The sequence below is a fragment of the Manis javanica genome, chromosome 9 (assembly GCF_040802235.1).
Source record: "Manis javanica isolate MJ-LG chromosome 9, MJ_LKY, whole genome shotgun sequence".
Classification (NCBI taxonomy): domain Eukaryota; kingdom Metazoa; phylum Chordata; class Mammalia; order Pholidota; family Manidae; genus Manis; species Manis javanica.
The window spans coordinates 52,062,555-52,080,795 of record NC_133164.1 but is presented as its reverse complement, the minus strand read 5'-3'; the positions used below and the strand labels follow the sequence as shown (position 1 = coordinate 52,080,795).

General features: G+C 39.5%; 1 protein-coding gene across 2 annotated transcripts in view; it reads right to left on the bottom strand.

The window, feature by feature from the left end:
- Positions 1-4,725, bottom strand: part of AKAP11 (A-kinase anchoring protein 11) — a 49,609-nt gene extending 44,884 nt beyond the window's left edge. For both annotated transcript variants that reach the window (XM_037022895.2, XM_037022898.2), the window contains exon 1: positions 4,613-4,725. The gene's annotated coding sequence lies outside the window, so the exon portion shown is untranslated. The remainder of the gene's footprint in view (positions 1-4,612) is intronic.
- Positions 4,726-18,241: the final 13,516 nt, after the last annotated feature.

The window sequence follows — 18,241 nt, the reverse complement described above, 5'->3', positions numbered from 1 at the left end:
ACAACATACAAAGAAGTAAAGTATTTGACAAAATAACACACAAAATGTAATGGGCCGAAGTTGAAAAAACACTGCTTCTACACTATACAAGTGATCCTGATAAGTGAAAGTTATCTTGTAAACCCTAGATCAACCACTGAAAGCAAAACAGAAAATTACCTAACAAGCAGACAGGGGCACAAAGGTGATGCCATCCCCTTTTTGCAGATAAGGAAGCTAATGTTCATCTTCACAGGATTGTTGTAAGAATACAATTAAATAATGTATGTAAAAACAGTCCCTGACAAAGCAGGAACTCAAATGTTAGCTTCTTCCTTAGGTAAAGAGCTGTTGTTTGACTTATAAAATCTAAAAATACTACAAGCTACAAGTTACTACCTTGTTTTGTCTTTCAAAACAATGATCAACCATATAAAAAAGATTTGACTATGGCCTAAGTGGTTTTCTATGAAAATATCTGCCTCTCTATTCCCTGTATTTTGACAATAAACACAACTTAAAAAACAAAAACAAAAAGCTAAAACTAAAATCCCGAGGCTGTGATTTCAATGTGAATGTGCTGCCTGAAACTTGGAATAGTGTTCTTAATCCACAAGATTATTTTTAACAAAAAGTACATTCAGAATTTTAACCCAGGAACACATTTCTCTTCCTCAGTCCCATTCGTAATGCCATGACTCTATTAGTATACTGCTAAAAAGGCATTTAAGCAGCTCTAGCAAACAGCGATTAAGGCCCTACTCCACCTAAGCTGCCAGGGTCAGGAATGCTCTACAGATGGTCCAGTGCTCAGCACAGAGGAGACATCCTGTAAGCCTGTGCAGAACCTATTAACTGAGAGGATGCATAAGGCACAAAAAAAGAAAACCATGAAAGATCATTTTAAGGTTTCAAGCTCAGGGAGATGGAAGAAAAGAGCCTTTGCCAACTACAGGGTAACTCGAAGACAAATGGTTTATGTCAATATAATATCCAAAGGCACCCAAAAAATACGCTGAGTTGGGATGGTCAGGGCTAGAGCTGTTATTCTAGGAATCAATCCTGGAGACGGGGAAAGAACAGCAGAGCAAGAGAGAATCAAAGGGACAACCACGATAAAGGGTTCCCAGGCAGGTTAACAAAGAACCAAAAGTAAGTGGCAGTCTAAGAAACAGGCAAGGTAGAGATTAAGAAAAAATTAGTATCACATAAGTCAAGAAACAGTTTTAAGCATAGAGTAGTCAGCCCTAGACTTTAAACTCCTGACAGTACAAATGATAATTCTTTCATCTCTGAAAGCTGTAGTATGCCCACAGTAATAATAAAACCACACACTTACACTGTGCTGGTCAGGCACTGCTTAATTGCTGTTAAAGAAAATTTACATTTCTCACAACAGAAGCTGCTGTAATGAAACCCATTTTACATACAAGGAAACAGAGGCACAAAATTTTTACAGCATTTGCCCTAACTCACAGACCTAGGAGAATTATCCTGACAAAAGACCACTGCTGAGAGCAAGTTCAATGCAGTTCTAGGGGAAAAACAAACTACAGAATATTAAAGTACACCAGAGGTACCCATCATTTCCCCCTTGTCCACTCTCTTTTTAGAGAACTTTCAGTACCCAGTCTAAAAAGCACAAACTGCTGAGACACCTAAGTCTCCTCTCCATTTAACTGCTATCTTTGCCCACCCTCACCGAACTGAATTACAAGTAGATACCTGACCATCAGATCTCTCTCCAGGAATTCAGAATTAAGATTTGGAGATATTTTTGAGAACCAGGCTGCAAAACTGAAGTTAAGTCTGATGTTGGTATCATAGCAAACCAAAGTTTCATGCAAATCAATGTTGTGAGAAAGCAGAAACCAAGAGCTCTAAAGAGAGCCATTCTGAAAGAAAGTACAACAGACGAAAAGAGTACAGAGCAGCAGAGAACAAGGTAGCAGAGATGAAAGACCCCCTTCTCAGAGAAAAACAGTAGGAATAACTGTCTGGACATTTTCTATTCCCAGGATGCTGAGCTGGACCTCAGGCAATGGACTTCAGAGGCAGTCCTCCAAATGTTATGACAAATGCTTTTTAGTATGTTAATTCAAATGGGTTTTTGTTCCCTCCAACCAAATAATCTGAAAGCCATTAAAAGAGGTCTAAGAAGAAATCACTGAGTAAGCAGCTACTACGTGCTTCACAGTAACTTTTTAGTTCTCTGAACTCTCACACCAAGCTTTGGGAAAAAGCTCAGATATTGATTAACAGATTTGATTAACTCCAAAACCCAAACTTTATATACTATACCTGATTTTCACTCAAGTAACATCCACTCTGTTCCAGGCCACTAAATTATCTTTTTTTTCATGAAACATTCTCAAATTAATCCAAAAAGTTAAGTTTTCTCCTATTTTCCTGTCCAACTTCTAATCTATACACTTAAAATGCCTTCACTCTAGTATTTAAAAATAAAATGAACTTTTATATATAAAGATTAATGGCAGATTGAAGACATTTGGATCTATCTGGTCTGTTTTTAAACAGTTGAAGTATTTTTCTTTCCTTTTCCTAGTTTACCAATTTATATACCCTTAATTCAAGTCCAGGTTAAGCTTAGATCTTTTCCTGACCTGTTCCACGCCACATTCCCTTCAAGTGATTGATTTTATTACTAAAATTCAGGCCACTTGACAGAAAAAAAAAAAACAAATTCAGCTTACGTAAATAATTAGCCCACCCAAAGTCACTACAATTATTTTTCAAAGGTAAGACAAAACAACAAATATCTTCACCCTAAAATCTTGAAACCCTTGCCAAAACGTTCTAAGGACCAGAAAAAAAATTCTATTTTTCTATCCCTGAAAATCGGTTTGCCAAGATGGAATGGGAGGGAACCTTTTAAATCTAGACTGGTCTCTTGTGCCCATCCGCCTAAGTTTTTCACACTTCTCCAAGTATAGACAGAACTCCACTGCCTATTTATAACTGGAAATTTCTTACAAATAACCTATAATGCATCATCTGATTTGATTTCATTTCATTTTCCAAACAGTTAAGTTCCTGGAATTAAAAGAAAGAAATGTACTATCCTTCTTCTAGCCTCTAAAGGCAAGGGAGGAGTTCTTCAGCTTCTAGACTAATCTCAGGAGTTCAGAATCTAGAGAATTCTGCACTGTGGTTCAGGGTCTTCCTTAAATCCCACATCCTAAACAACCAGGAAGTATCACTAGCCTAGGAGCATACAACCACGCCCTTATAAATAGTGCAGTTATGTGTGTAGATACATGAATCACTAGTTACCAGATCAGCCCAGGAACCCGTTTGTTTTGACTGCCTTACATTCTTTGATTTCTCATAAAGTGCTCTGTTACTCACAGCTACAACTAACAGTGAAATTGACTGTCACCCTTGTGTCAGTTATGCCAGAAAGAACATAAAAAAGTATGACTAACTCAGGTACTACTTGAAAAACGTGACTGTTTAAAAAAGATTCCCTAAACTGCACTATTTTAACTGACACTAACTGTGCTGGGAACTGTGCTACCATATACTCCAAAATCATAAACAAGACCTTAAAATAATCTTTGCATTACTGAGCACCCTATATTTTCTAAGTATTTCCAGAATATCAAAATCAGTATCAATCAAACAACATCCCTAACAAGGTGGGAAAAAGCTACGGAAAGCTTTTATGTTTTGCAAGGGGATGAATAATTACAAAAAGCAAAACAAAAATTTTTAACTCCTGTTTGCACTAAAGCCATTAGATACATGGTTCAGCAATATTTCTCACCCTGAAATTTCCTTAACATCTTAAGCTAAACCCACTCCAGTGTACTGAGGTTTTAGAGGAGAGAGAAAACAGAAGAATTGTTATTATGAAGTCATATCACTGTGGAGGTTTAGATTCCACTACCATTGTCATTTTGCCACACTTAGGTCACATCTACTAGATGTGTGTGTGGGGGGGGGGTGTTTAATATATAAAGCAGCTTAGGTGCCTGAAATAAGAGAAGTATACTCAATCTATTCGAAATATGGATGGCCAGCACTTAAACCATTAACAAAGCCTTGGAGAAATTTGACAGCTAATCCAAACATTGACACTTCAGTTGCTGCTGCTTGAAGCCTTCCGCTTCTGTCACAAGATTTGGGTTTCGCCTGGTTCCAGGGCTCAGGGGTTCTGACTGTGAAGGATGCTGTTCGTGGCCAGAGTGCAACGTCCTCCTCCTGCATATGCTTCTGTGCGCGCATCACGAACACAAACTAAGCACACGCGCCGCCACCACCCACCGAGGGAACTCGGCTCTTAAGACCACCCAGGGGACGGAAGCTGAGGTTGCCATTCCGAACGGCTGCATCTCCGCGGCCACACTCCAGGCCCCAGGAAGAAAGTCTCGAGCCCGTTTGACACCGCCTCCCCCAATTCCCCAAGCCTAGGGCTTCCTCCCTCCACCCCGCTCCTCCCGCCCTTCTCCCTCCGCCGTGCGAAAGCGCTAATCTGGGGAGACCTGCAGTCAGAGCAGGAGCTGCCCGCAGGCGGAGAGCCTGGAGGGCCCAAGTCGGGCCACTCCATCCACCGCGGCCCCTTACCCCGCCGCCACCCTAGTCAACGGCGCTTACACTGCGCTGTGCTCACCTGGGGAAGAAGCCTGCGCAGCTCACAAGCAAGTCACCGGACCGCAACGAGGTGTCGCACGAGCCACCAAGCAGGCAGACGCCCCCGCCCGCATCGGCCCCCAGCCCTCCCCCCCTCCCCGCCCCGCGGCCCCGCCCCCGCCCTTCCCACCCTGGGCTTCAGCCGCCGCAGTTACAGCCCGCAGTACCACCTAGTCCGCACGCCTCCCACTCACTCTCGCGAGAGAGTGAGCACCTCTCGCGAGAACTCCCGGTACCAAGCCCGCGCAAAAGTAGGGTGGCTTTTAAACTAGAAAAAGAGGAACAGGAAAAACCTTCCCACGTGCTCCGGGGCTGCTAGAGGAGCGGGCTCGTGCGTCGCGTGACTTCGAGGAGGCCTCTTCATTGGCTACAGTTGGCTCACCCGTGGGAGCTTTAAACTCGAGACTGACCTACGACCCTGCGGCGGACGTCATGCGCGCTTCCTGATCCGTTACCGTGGAAACCGTTTAACCCTTTCCTCTGGAAAAATATCCAAGCCTTGGCTTGCTTTGCAGGTTTGATTTTAGACTTTGTCTCCTTTCCTTCGACCTCTTGGTCTTACCAGCTGATGTCAGCTGGCCTCCTTCGCCACAGGCTAGTTCTGCCTTCTTCGGATTCCCGGCCCTTTCCCAGAGCCACAGCCCTACCAGATCTGACGACCCCAGCGAGGCTCAGCCTTTCAGCGTGGCCCCGCCCCTTCCCCCTGTACCTCTAGGGAGGACCGCTCACGGCGCGCCAGGCCAGCGGCCTGACCCGAACCTCCGCAATTAGCATCGAGGGCCCTAGTGCTTAGCTTACGTCTTTGCGCGATATCGGAATGGGGAAGTAAAGCATTTTCTTGGAGAAACCAAGCCCTAAATGAAATGCTAATGTGTGTTTATTTTCATTTAGAATCGGAAGGGCTAGTCCAGTCAGGTTGCACAGTCACCTCAAGGACATCAATTTCTCAAGGGTGGACATACTTCATAGATGAGAAAGACATTTTTAAGAGTATCCTCATTCTGAGGTTTGCCCCGTTTAAGAGAGGGGGACATAAATGAAAGGGTGCATTCGTATACTCGTTCCTTACACAATGTTTTGTTGAGCTCCTGAATATGCTAAGCACTACTGCAGGCTGTCGAATGAACAGCGACTAAGAAAAATAAGTCCAGGTTCTAGGGAGTTTACGGGGAGGCGGAAGGTAGAAGAAACAAAAATATCTGTTGGCGTTAAGTTTTATGCAAAGAAAATACAATAAATGATGTGATTTGGGTGGCTACCCGAGGGGCGGCCCTTTGGAAGAGGAGACACTTAACAGGCATAAGGAGACACGTAAACAGGCATGCAGATATCAGTGGGAAGAGCATGCTAGGCAAAGCAAACAACTAATTCAAATGCCCTAAATTGGGTTTGAGGGGGAAAATATGAGAAAGTAAGATGAAATAAGGTTGGAGAACTAAACAAACGTGGACCAGATCCTGCAGGGCTTTGTAAGCCAAAAAAGGAAATCGGAGTAAGTGTGATGGACAGCACTGGAGCGTTTTCAATAGGGAAGACACCTGCAGAGACTAGATCTTAAGGAGGCCACAGAAGCAGGTTGATTAGTGGACTTGAATTCTATGTGAGAGACAATCCTGAGAGATTTATTTCTGATGACTATGACATTCCTTTTCTAAAATCCATTAGGTCAAAGCCCTGGTGCTATTTGCTGCCTTTTGTTAAAAACATCTGGATGCATCTTCAGTAACTACTACTTAATTACAATAGGAGAAATAAACGGGGCTTTTCTCTTTTTTGGGAAAAATGGCTCTAAAGAATAATCACCTTTGATTTTTCCCCCCTCCATTTATAACACACAGATAACCACCTCTTTTGTCTATTATTAAAGTCAGTTCTAAGAAAAAGCAACATAAAGTGAAGTTCAATCAGATATTTATTCCTAAGTACAAGATTTGAGAAGATAGAGGTTGAAGGCTGGAAAATGAAGGTATTTAACTAAAAGAAACAAATCAGGAGACTTGATTTCCAACTGAAAGACCTCTCATTAACTGGAGAAGCAACCAAATCAAGGTATCTTATCATTCTAGAGTCTCAGCTTCCTCATACATAAAACAATAGTGTAACTAGCCTCACACAAAGTGGTATAGCTTGAATTACACTTTGCCATGCTCACACCAGTAAGACGGAAACTGGAAAGGGAAATGAATTTCTATAAAAACCTAACAGCAGCACAAGCCAAATGAAACTGGACACACGCACGCGCACACACACACACACACACACAGCTGAGGAACTATGAAATTCACACGCGCGCACACACACACACACCCACAGCTGAGGAACTATGAAATTGGTTATATTAACATTAAATACCAGGAATGCTTCTCTAAGAAACCTTAGCCGCCTTAGAGTATGAAAATGGAAGCATTGCCACATGCTCAACCTCATATTCCCTTTCTCTGTAACTATTTTGAACCTATGTAGTATTTAATAAATAATGGTTCCTATGTTTCTAATCAAGATTTTAAAAATAGAAAAATAAATGAAAGATCTGAGGCAAAGTCTTATGCTAAAGCCTTAACATTAATAAAAACAAGATTTTAAAAAACATCGTAGGGTTACTTTTTAAAAGAAAAAATGCAAAAAGGAGAAATGATTTATTTTAACAAATTAAGACCATTCTTTTAAAATGCACAGAGTTGAGTACTCTTTTAAAGAGTGCTGTTTGCAGTCCTCATAATGATTAACTGAAACAGCTGCTTGGTACTGCTTATTTAGATGAACAATGAGCTCAACTCTTACTATTCTAACATGTGTTAATAGAGCCATAAACCCTCCCAACTCACCCTAGCAAGACAATCACTGTGGTCTCTCTTGCTAGGTACAATAATTTGGAGTACAACGCATATGAAGTGAAATTTAAGACTGAGATCCATTTCTACAAATGTCCCTACTTCCTGGATTCTGTTTTAAATTATTTTCTTTTTTGACAGCTTTATTGAGGTATACTCTACATACCGTACAATTCACCCCTTTAAAGTGTACGATTCAGTCCTTCACAGAGATGTGCACCCATCAACAAATCTAATTTTGAACAATTTTGTCTACCCTAAAAAGAAACCTCACCTTCATTAGCAGTCAATCCTCCACCTCATCCCCAGTGTTAAGCAACAACTAATCTACTTTATGCCTCTATCAATTTGCCTCTTCTGGACTTTTCATCTAAGTGGGACTATACAATATGTGGTCAGTGTGTCTCACTTCATTCACTAGCATAATGTTTCATGATCAAGAACCACATCTGTTTTTACTTACACATGCCTGGCACAAAGTAGGTGTTGTTAATGAAACTATTCATTGAAAAAGAGAGGAAAGAGGAAAGAAGAAAGGAAGGGAGGAACGGAGGGAGGGAGGGAGGAAGATTTCTATTTTTCTCTCGCTCACTTGTGTTGAAATTAATTTCTAGGCTGGCGATAACACTGCTCCTGCCCAGGTGCCACCTCAGCAAACCAAAACTTAGATAACTCTCATGCCACTATAAATGCTCCACTAGTCCAGAAACACGGTATATCCAATCTACCAATCCCCAAATGCCAAGGCAACTCAGGACACTATACCTGTTTTCTTCCTTCTCCCCCAAAACAAGGTTGTTATGTGGCCCCGGACAATCATATATTTTCTGTTTTTCTCTTCCTTGTTCTTTAAATTTTATGCTCTAAAAGCTCCTGTCTTCTGCAGTTCTCCAAATAAAGACTGTCTGCTTCATGAAGTGTTAAATAAAGTTTATTTGTATCACCTCAGTTGTTTTCTTCAATCATTTCTTGAACTCTAGGGGTCTTCAGTTAAATCTTGATAAATGTCATAAACCAATCTGTGCTGCGGTAAGGGGAATTCAGGGAAAGGCCTGTCCCATGCTTGGGACGTTGTAGCAGGGATCAGAAGTACCCTCTGCCCGTACTCCCTGCAGAAGGGGGCTGTGGAGAAGGGAAAGCCGGTGGTGTTCTAAGGAGCCAAGGCCGCCGTGTGGCTACTCAGAGAACAGGCTGTGTCTAAGTGCACCTAAGGTTGGACCCAGGAAGCGCCACACACCCTCAGGGGCAGCTCAGTGAGCAATTCCCAGTAGTCAAGTTGGTAGTGTGCCCTCCAATGTCATTTTGCTTTTTAATGGAAATGCTGCTCTCATTTTTTTACATAGTCAAATGAAGCCAAGGTATTTGGGTTATATACACATGGAAGAATTATGATCCTGCAAAGTTGAATGATTTGTTCTAGATCAGATAGGGCAGTAAATGTCATAGTTCAGACCAAAATTAGCTGGGTCAATCTGGTTCTACCTTTCAATGGAACCAAGCTTACTGCACAACACTAGCCTCTCAGCTTAATCCTCCTAATGACCTTTTGACTACAAAGGCAAGCATCGTCTTTCCCCAGGAGCTTTAGAGCCTTACACCGGCAACCTCTGACAGCCAGAAGCAGATTCCATTGCACTTCCTGTTTTAAAACTTGAGTCTCCCTTTGGCCCACTTGCTGAATTCCTGTTTCCTGCCTGAGTGATGGCCCCAGCTGGTAGTTCACTTGTAAAAGAGAAATACCAAGTCATTCTTTTCTACATTGTTCAGTTTTTGGATATTGTTGTTTTATGATAAATTAATACATACTTACAATGTAGAATACTGGAAAATACAGGAAAAGATAATGGAGTAAACCATCTTTTTTGGCAGTTGCTTTATGTGCATTATTTAATTTAATAATACCTAATAAACTAATGTAAAGCATTCTGAAAGTGGAAAAATGTGGAAATTATAATTTCATCAAGTTTTACAGTTTGTTATATAGTTTGTTATATAATTACCTAACTTTTGTAGTGTGTCTCTTAAAGGACAGAAACACATCTTAAACATTCTTATGATACCTACTAGTGTTTTCATATATAGTAGGTGTTCATTAAATGTTCAATGACTCCTAACATCATAACTTTAATTATTAGTAAATAGTAGAGATGGTAATTCATAAACAACACTCCAAATCAAAGAGCTCTTGAGTTAGCAAAATAAATTTGAGTGCTATTATACATCATACTCAAATATAACGATTCTTCTGATCTAATTCATCATAAACTGGTGACTTCACTTCCAATATGTAAGATGCAGATGTATTATCAAGAAAATAAAACATATAACTGAAATTAAAAACAAATAATTATATCAAAGTGTAATTAGTTCATAAAAGATTTTTTTTATATCATTGCTTTGATTTTAAATGTTTGGTGCAGAGTCAATTATAAAATAGAAACACAAAGTATTATAAAAAGTTTATGTCACAGACATTTCTAATTCAAATAAACACAAATATAATCAATCATTTCAAAAGCTTTAGTATAAATGGGAAAATAATTTACAAAAAAAGTTATACACAACTTTCCAAAAGGTCTTTTAGAAAAGGCGAAATAGACCTCTTCTCCATATAAGCCAATGGAGCACATGCTTACTACTTTTAAAATGATAGTAGATTACTTCCCTTGGATTAAGAATCTAAAGGAAAAGAGAAGCCCTTTGAATATTGAATACTTTAGACAAGATAGAACAGATCATGGGACAAGTTGTTCATAGGTTTATCACTCCTTGTTGCTTCGTTGTTTTGCTTTTCAAATGGAGTATTAATTTAACTTGCAGATAAAAGTATCCTTACTCATTAGATAACACATGATATTCAACAGAAACACCCTTATGTTACTGAATTTTTTGAAGTAGGTAATACTCATACATGTGAAGCATGAATCTTGCATGTCTACTTCTGGCCCAGCATTAAACATTGTGGTAGAAATCTAGGCTGAAAAGTAGCAGAACTTTTACAATACTCTGAATGTTTCCCAGGCTTTAGAAAATCCCTATTCAATTTGGGGCTTTGGGCCACTGAACTATGCTAGAGATGTCTGGTCTAGCCCCATACTATTTTTGAGACCTATTTATTTTGGATTCCCTGAGGTCATCCCAAACAGATTTGATCTCCTTTCCCACAACAGAACTTGGGAATCAACCAACCTTCTGAAGAACAGTCTAGGATTCCTCATGGTCAGTCTTCATGAACTCCAAAGTAGTGCCCCATCTCTGGTTTGTTGGTTTACTGGCTTACATCACTTCATGGGTGATACAGTGTCCTTCCCATAAAGGATGTGGCTACCAAAACACAGCAAATGCAACCTTTATCTTAGTATGTTGGTATGTTGCTCCAACAAAAGTATGTTGGTATGTTGCTCCAAACATACTAAGAACCTTAAGCTTAGTATGTTGGTATGTTGCTCAGAACAAACGAGGTGGTGGCCCTGCTCTGCGCTAAGCTAATCAGTCCACACCTGTTTAACCATGTGAGATATGACCAGAGGTGAGAGTGCTAGAATTTTTGCAACATGTGCAATTTAACTTGTCTATACTTCACCTGGAGAAGGGAAGACTTACAACGATATGGTGAACTGAAGTTGAAAGGCTATCATACAAGAAAGATCATTCAATATGTTTTAGACTTCATTCTTCCAAAGGGAAGGGAAGGATGTGGGTTCAAATATAGGAGGGAAAATAATTAACACTGTCTTAAAATGGAATGTGTTATCTTTATAAATGGTGTCAAATTTCTTGACATCTATACATTTATTTTTAAAATTCCCTTTCTAGGGCCCAAATTTATAAGGTCCTAATCTCTTACTTAGTCATATTCAGCTTTTATCTCTAAACTGATTTTAAAATTCTTCCTTTTTAAAGTGTATGTTTATCTCACATTTGATTATTCAGGTTGCTATACTTATGAGTAGCTGTAATAAGATTCTTACAAAGATCTTGTTATCTTGAAACATCATGCCTATAGACAGGGTATAATTGGTATAACAGGATTCTTAGGAGCTCCTGTTTAACAGTTTAATGGCCTCTAATTTTCTCTCTCTCTTGTTCAGATGGTCAGTAGCTATTCTGAAACTGCCATATAAACTACTGATGAAAAGAAGGAAGGTGTACAGCAAAATCAGGTCTGATAAAACCACCACATTGGTTTTTGTGTATGACTTGAGGAAATGCCATTCCTTTATGGGAAAGAGAAGGCACCATTTTACAAGGTGCTGCTTGAGCTTTGCTGTCAAACCTGTGCCCTTCAACTTTCAGTATTAGTCAGCATTTTTTATCATTGTTTTTTAGTTTTCATGAACATTTCTTGCTCACTTGATTCTTTATGTAATTTTAAGAATTCTTAACCAAGTTCTAGGAGGAACTGAAGTCCTCAGTAGAAGTCTGCTGAGGTGTACATTATCCTATCTGATTCTAGATCATTATTATTTCTCTTGCCCATCATCACTGAAGTGCCTGGTCTCTACCTCTGAGGTCAGTGCTGCTTTCCACTACAGCATCTCCTCATTAAAACACAACTGGACAATGCATTTTGCAAATAGATAGCTCTTTCTGTAGAAATAAGGCTTGGTTCTTAAGATACTCTACAGAATCTGTATATTGTCCCTTCTGCCAGGACATGGCAAATGCTTCCTCTCCTTGCTTTCAACAGTCTGATTCACCACCTCCAATGGGTCTTGTGACACCACAATGTTCCATCCTTCCCAGACAGCCTGTATTGGACCTCTTGTCCCTCATCCTGAAACAGCAATAATATATGAAGAGACCAAGCAAATCCTCTGCTTGCCCTCAGAGAGAAATCTCTATCTAGTCACCTGCATGTCATAGAAAATTGTTATTAATCCTGCCCTCTGCTCATTTATTCACTTTGGCTAACTTCAGGTGCCATGTTCCTTGACTCATGATTTCTGCTACTGCGGGTCAAAAAGTAAAACTAATGATGTACAAGATACACGCAAGAACAAACACCTGCTGGGAGAAGCCATAGGCTTTCTGTGTCCCTTGCCAAGCATTCAGTTGCCCTGGGCAACCTTCCAAATGGATCTCCTCCCTAAGCTCCCTGTTTCTCAGTAATATAACACCAACTTCTAAGCTGTTGCAATAACAAAGTTGCCCACTTCCACCTATGCCAGAAGCCACTGAGATATTCATATTGCTCATCTTTTACCTCCACAGAGGCATCAACAAGACTGCTCTGGGCTGAGCACTCCTCTGGATTTATTTTCAGGGTGACTTTACATCTTTTTATTGCCTGGTATGAACATACACAAGCCGGGTACAATCAGAGTTTGGGCCCATTGTTAGTGCCTCTTTCTCAAAGATACCGCAGTTTGTAAAATAAATTATGACATCCTATTTATATCCTGTCTCAGACAGACATCTTTACCAGCCAGATAAAAATGGACTTGTCCCAGTACCACCTGAGTCAGCGAGCCAGAGAATTAACCAGCTACCCCCTAAAGCTCCATCTTCAGATCCACTCTTCCCAGGACCAAGACAACTAATTGGTTGTTTCTCCTTCCTGCCTTCTAACTCGTTTATTTAAATCTCACCCATCCTTATCTCAGAATACCAAATGTGCATGAACATTTTCTAACTAAAGTACTTCTTGGGCTTAATTCCCTTTTTAGTACCATTAGCTGTAGAATATATTGAGGAATTCTAAGCCACAACGTATAACTGACAGGCTTCCTCAAAGAAGCCAAAGTGACCTTCAAATGACATGTCAGCAGTGGTGGCCAGGGACAGCCCCACTAGCATGTTACCAGTCTCAGTAACACCTTGGTAGCTCTTCTCCCTGTGACCTTACACAAAGCTGCGAGGCACCCTTCTCCTCCTCTCAGCATTAAAGCTCTCATGCCAGCATCCTATAATTACAGATCCTAAAGGCTCTCAAATTCTACAGTTCACCACCACCAGCCTCTCTTTTATTCTGCCAGACTGAACCCCTACCCTTCATACTAATAATAGATATTTAGGAGTATGTAGTTCATGTCATCCCAGATTCTTGGATGCCCTAGAAAAAAAAAAACCCCAGTACTTCAACAAATGGAATACCAGCAGACCAATGCTGAGAGCATGCCGCCTCATCTCTGCTTGCCATTTGGAATCTCTTGGCCTCAACCCTACAGAGATGACACAGAGACCTATAATTCTGGGATTTCTATTGCCACCTGGTCCCTTAGAAAACTCTTTATCCACCTGGAGAAGGTGGCATCGCCTCCTATTTCCAAGCATCTGACTGAGAAATCAGAATTCTCCCCCTGAAAAACACTTGGCAGAAAGCCTTCATTGGATAAATTTCCCTAGACTCTGCCTCTGCCTACCTCCTCTTTCACCCATTATCTTTGCTTCCATACAACCCATTTGACTGTTGTGCCGCTTGAAGGCAGGCAGGGACTGTGTCCTGCTTCTCGTTAATTTTTCTTGCCTGTCATAGAAAAAAAGCTCTGTCACACACTGGGCAATAGGCATCAGTTGAGTAACAAACACATCTCTGTATCTTTCAATTCTCTTTTCACGTGCTTGCCTTGAGGCTTGGACTGAGGAATGGGGACGAAATAGCAGTGGAGGTCTGGGATCAGAGTCGGTAGCTTTGACGGTAACGCGGCTTCAGGTCGCACGTGGTCTAGTTGCTAAAGAGGCTAAATCAGGCATGAGCTGTAGTATTCTCTAAAAGGACAATAGACAGAGGGCCTTGAAGAGAGGCAAAGCAAGCCTAGGCAGAGCCAGAGAGAAATCTTGAGATAGCAGAAGGGCCAAGCTGTTCAAATGCAGAGCTATTCAGGAACTAAGGCAAAAGGGTTGCTAACAGATGTACTTCACAAGGCAAACAGGCTTGGAACATGTCTTCCTGGTTGCACACTTAAAGGACTCACAAAGCCCGGTCATCTCTAAGACAGGGTTATAGTTCAAACCAAAACTTTATCTCTACATCTGAGGAGTAAGGGAAGGTAAAGGGAGACAGCTGTGTCCTAATAAATGTGTTTCTATTTTGACGGTCTGGGCCTCAAGAGTGTTAAATTTGATCTGTCTGACACAGGTTAGGAAGGAAGTCTGAAAGTTTAACAGGTGCCGAGAGCTGTAAATTTTCATCACTCTTAGCTGGGCTATCTATTACACTCATCCACTAGTTCGGGAAAGGTTTTATCTGTTGGATATGCACCAACAGAGCTGGGTGCATATCCAGTCTGGACCTCAGAGTTCCATGTCTGAAAAATAGTTTATCAATGCAGCAGGTGTCAAAGGATCTCACACCAAGTATGAGAGGTGATGCAAAAAGCAGACAAAATACAGCGTCAGGGAATCTAGGCTCAAGTGATATGCAGAAATTCAGGCTGACAACTGGCAGGCACTAAGAAAGTGTATCAACAAATAAAATGGACTCTATTCATACTGGGTTCAGGAGTAGGATACTAACTGGGGAAGAGAAATGGCCAACTCAAGGGAAACTTCCACTCCTTGATCGATGCTTTAGTCACCAAGGGATCTAAAACAATATCTCTTTTCCCTGCATTTCTCTGATTACAGTACTATTGAACATATTTTTAGATGTTTATTAATATTGACTATTCTGAATTCCTTTGATGGAAATTGTTCATGCAATTGTCCATTTTTTAAATGAATTGTTTGGTTTTAAAAATCAATTTTCATGAATTTATGCAGATGGCAAAGAAGCACATGAAAAGATGCTTATGTCACTAGTCATTAAGGAAATGCTAAGTAAAACCACAATGAAATAACCTGACGTACTAGAACTTACCTATTAGAATTGTCTTAACATTGACAGTATCAAGTACGGCAAGAATGAGAGCAACTGGAACAAATATTCATACATCAATGGTAGTTATGAAAATGGCATAGCACTTTGGAAAACAGTTTGCAGTTTCTTATAAGTAGATATGTAAGCATACATCTACCATATGACCCATCAATCCTGTGGTGTTTATCTGAGAGAAAGGAAAATTCATGTTCATATAAAAAACTGTATACAGATTTTCATAGTAGTTACAGTCATAATTACCCCAAATTAGAAACTCCCAATGTCCTCCAACTGGCAAATGGATAAACAAACCATTGTATCCATATAGTGGAATCCTACTCAGCAATAAAAAACTACTGATAGAAGTAATGAGATGGATGATCTCAATTTCTTATGCTAAGCGAAAGAAGCTAGACTCAAAAAGCCATACACATATGATTCCATTTAAATGATGTTTTGGAAAAGGCAAAAGTATATAGAGAAAATAAATCAATGATTGTCAGGATCTGAAGGCAAGAGAGATTGATTAGAGAGGCCCTACAGAACTTTTTATAGATGAAATAAATAGTTCATACCTTAAATGTAGTGCTGATTGCACAACACTATGCATTTGCCAAAATTCACAGAACTGTACTAAAAAGATAGTTTCATTGTTTGTAAATTATATCTCAATAAATTCGACTTTAAAAAATGAATGATTTGTGGGAGACATGTACATACATTATATATGTATGATGTATGTATATATGTTATGTATATATAAATGTATGTATTGTATACATAGGTATATATATTTCATGCATACTATTCCATGGTAGCTTGTATGTTTGAAAATAATTTCTCCAGTCTGTCGCCTGTCTTTTCACTTTTGTATGCTGTTTATTATTAAACAAAACTTACATTTTTATTTAATCAAATTATGAATTTTTTTTTAGAAATGGGTTATGCTTTTTGTGCTTTACTAAAAATTGTCCTTCCCTAGCCCATTGACATAAAAATATTCTTATATTTCCTTTAAGAAGTTTCAAGCCTTGCTTTTCACATTCATGTCTTTTATTAGAATTAATTTTGACATGGTATGAAAAACAGATCTAATTTTTTCCTCTTTCCTTATAAATATCTAATTATTCCTGTACCATTTACTAAACAGCTTTTTTCCCCTTAATTTTTTAAACATAAGCTTTTTTCCTTAAGTTCTAAGGAATATGCCTGACTCTGTCCACATTTTTCTACATTCAGTTTTTTGTCCTCTAACATGACATTCTACAAGCCCAAAATTGGTCACTTCTGAGAGATAACACTGACAGCAAATCAAGTGTTCATTATATGCTCTCTTTTAGAATAGAAATTCTAGAAAATAACTGGGAATCAAACTCTCCCCACCAAATTGGTTTTTAAAAATTCTTTGTTAAATTCTTAATTAAAATACTCCACTTAAAAAGTAAAATCTCCATTCATGCTCATAAAATTTGAACAAATAAGTATCCTAACAATATATATTAAGCATGCATAATATAAAAAAGATGAATCTAACAGTGTGATTAAAAACAGGTACATTTTCTAAATAATATTGCAGACTATTTAAGCCAGCATAGTCTAAAATAAATCTAATACAAGCCATGTATATTTAAAACTTTCAAGTAGCCACATTAAAAAACTAAGGAGAAACACATGAAATTGATTCCAAATTTATTTAATCCAATATATCCAAACTATCAATTCAACATTTAACCAATAGATGAATTATTATTGAGACATTTTACATTATTTTTTTCATACTAACTTGCAAATTCTGATATGTATATCTAAATTCAGACTAGTTTCATCTCAAATGTTCAATAGCCACATATAGCTAGTGGCTACCATACTGGATTGTGCAGATTTGGACCAACCTTCCCTTTGTAAATAAATAAAATGTTGAGTAAAATCTTCAGGAAGACAAGAACCCAAAGAGTTAAGCTTATGATTGAATTTTATCTGAGGGCATTTGCTAAAATGGCTAAATTGGGCTGTTGTTTTCATGGCTCCTAGGATCTCAGGAAGAAGACAGTCAAACCAGGACCCACCATTAAGTGGGGAGTCTAAGAGCAACCCCCCATCTCATTAAACTAAAAACAAAGGTAGCCCCCTCAGTGTAAGAGTGAGTCAGAAATTAACCCATCCGATGGGCTATGACCAGACCACCTCCAGGGAAGAGAGCTGCCTTTAACAAATTAAAATCTTGTAAATTGAAGACAAAATTCATAAAGGAAATTATTAAGTGCTTGAAATAGGATAATAATGAGACCACATTCTGAAAGTTGTGGGATGCCTGAGACCTTCCCCAGCAGGCTCAGCCTTGCCCAGTGAGTCCTGAGCAGGCAGGGCATCTGCACACTGGAGGGCTATCACATGGCGTCAGGGGGCAGTTGCAAGCCTAGTGTCTGGGGGACTTGCTGTCCAGTCTGAGCACCCAAAACATCTCTCCACTGAACTCCAGCTTTCTCCCGCTTCCACCATGCTGGGTCAGTCTGACTGAGATTCTGCCTGGGTTTCCTAACTAATGGGAGTTAAAAGACCTATCCTGAGTCTCAGCCCACTGACCTCCCTTAAGAGATTTAACTTGTCCCTTAGATTCCTAAACAAGCAAATGACCATCTTCCTACATGGCCCCCAAAAAATAAAATAGGAAAATCCTTGTGGCATGCAGCAAAAATAGTACTTACAGGAAAATCAATAATTGACATGTTTTTATTGATAAGTAAAGAGATTATACTTATAAGCATTCACCCCAAGAAGTTAGAAAAATAAGAGAACAAACCCAAAGAAAATAGGAAATAATAAAGCTATTATTAGACAGTTTTACAGATAATTTTACCGTACATTCACAGAACAGACAGCTCTTTTCTTATGCAGATTCTTCCACAGAATAAAAAAGAAGAAATGTTCCCTCAATTCATTTTATGAGCCTTGACTCCAAAGCTAGACAAGGGCCATG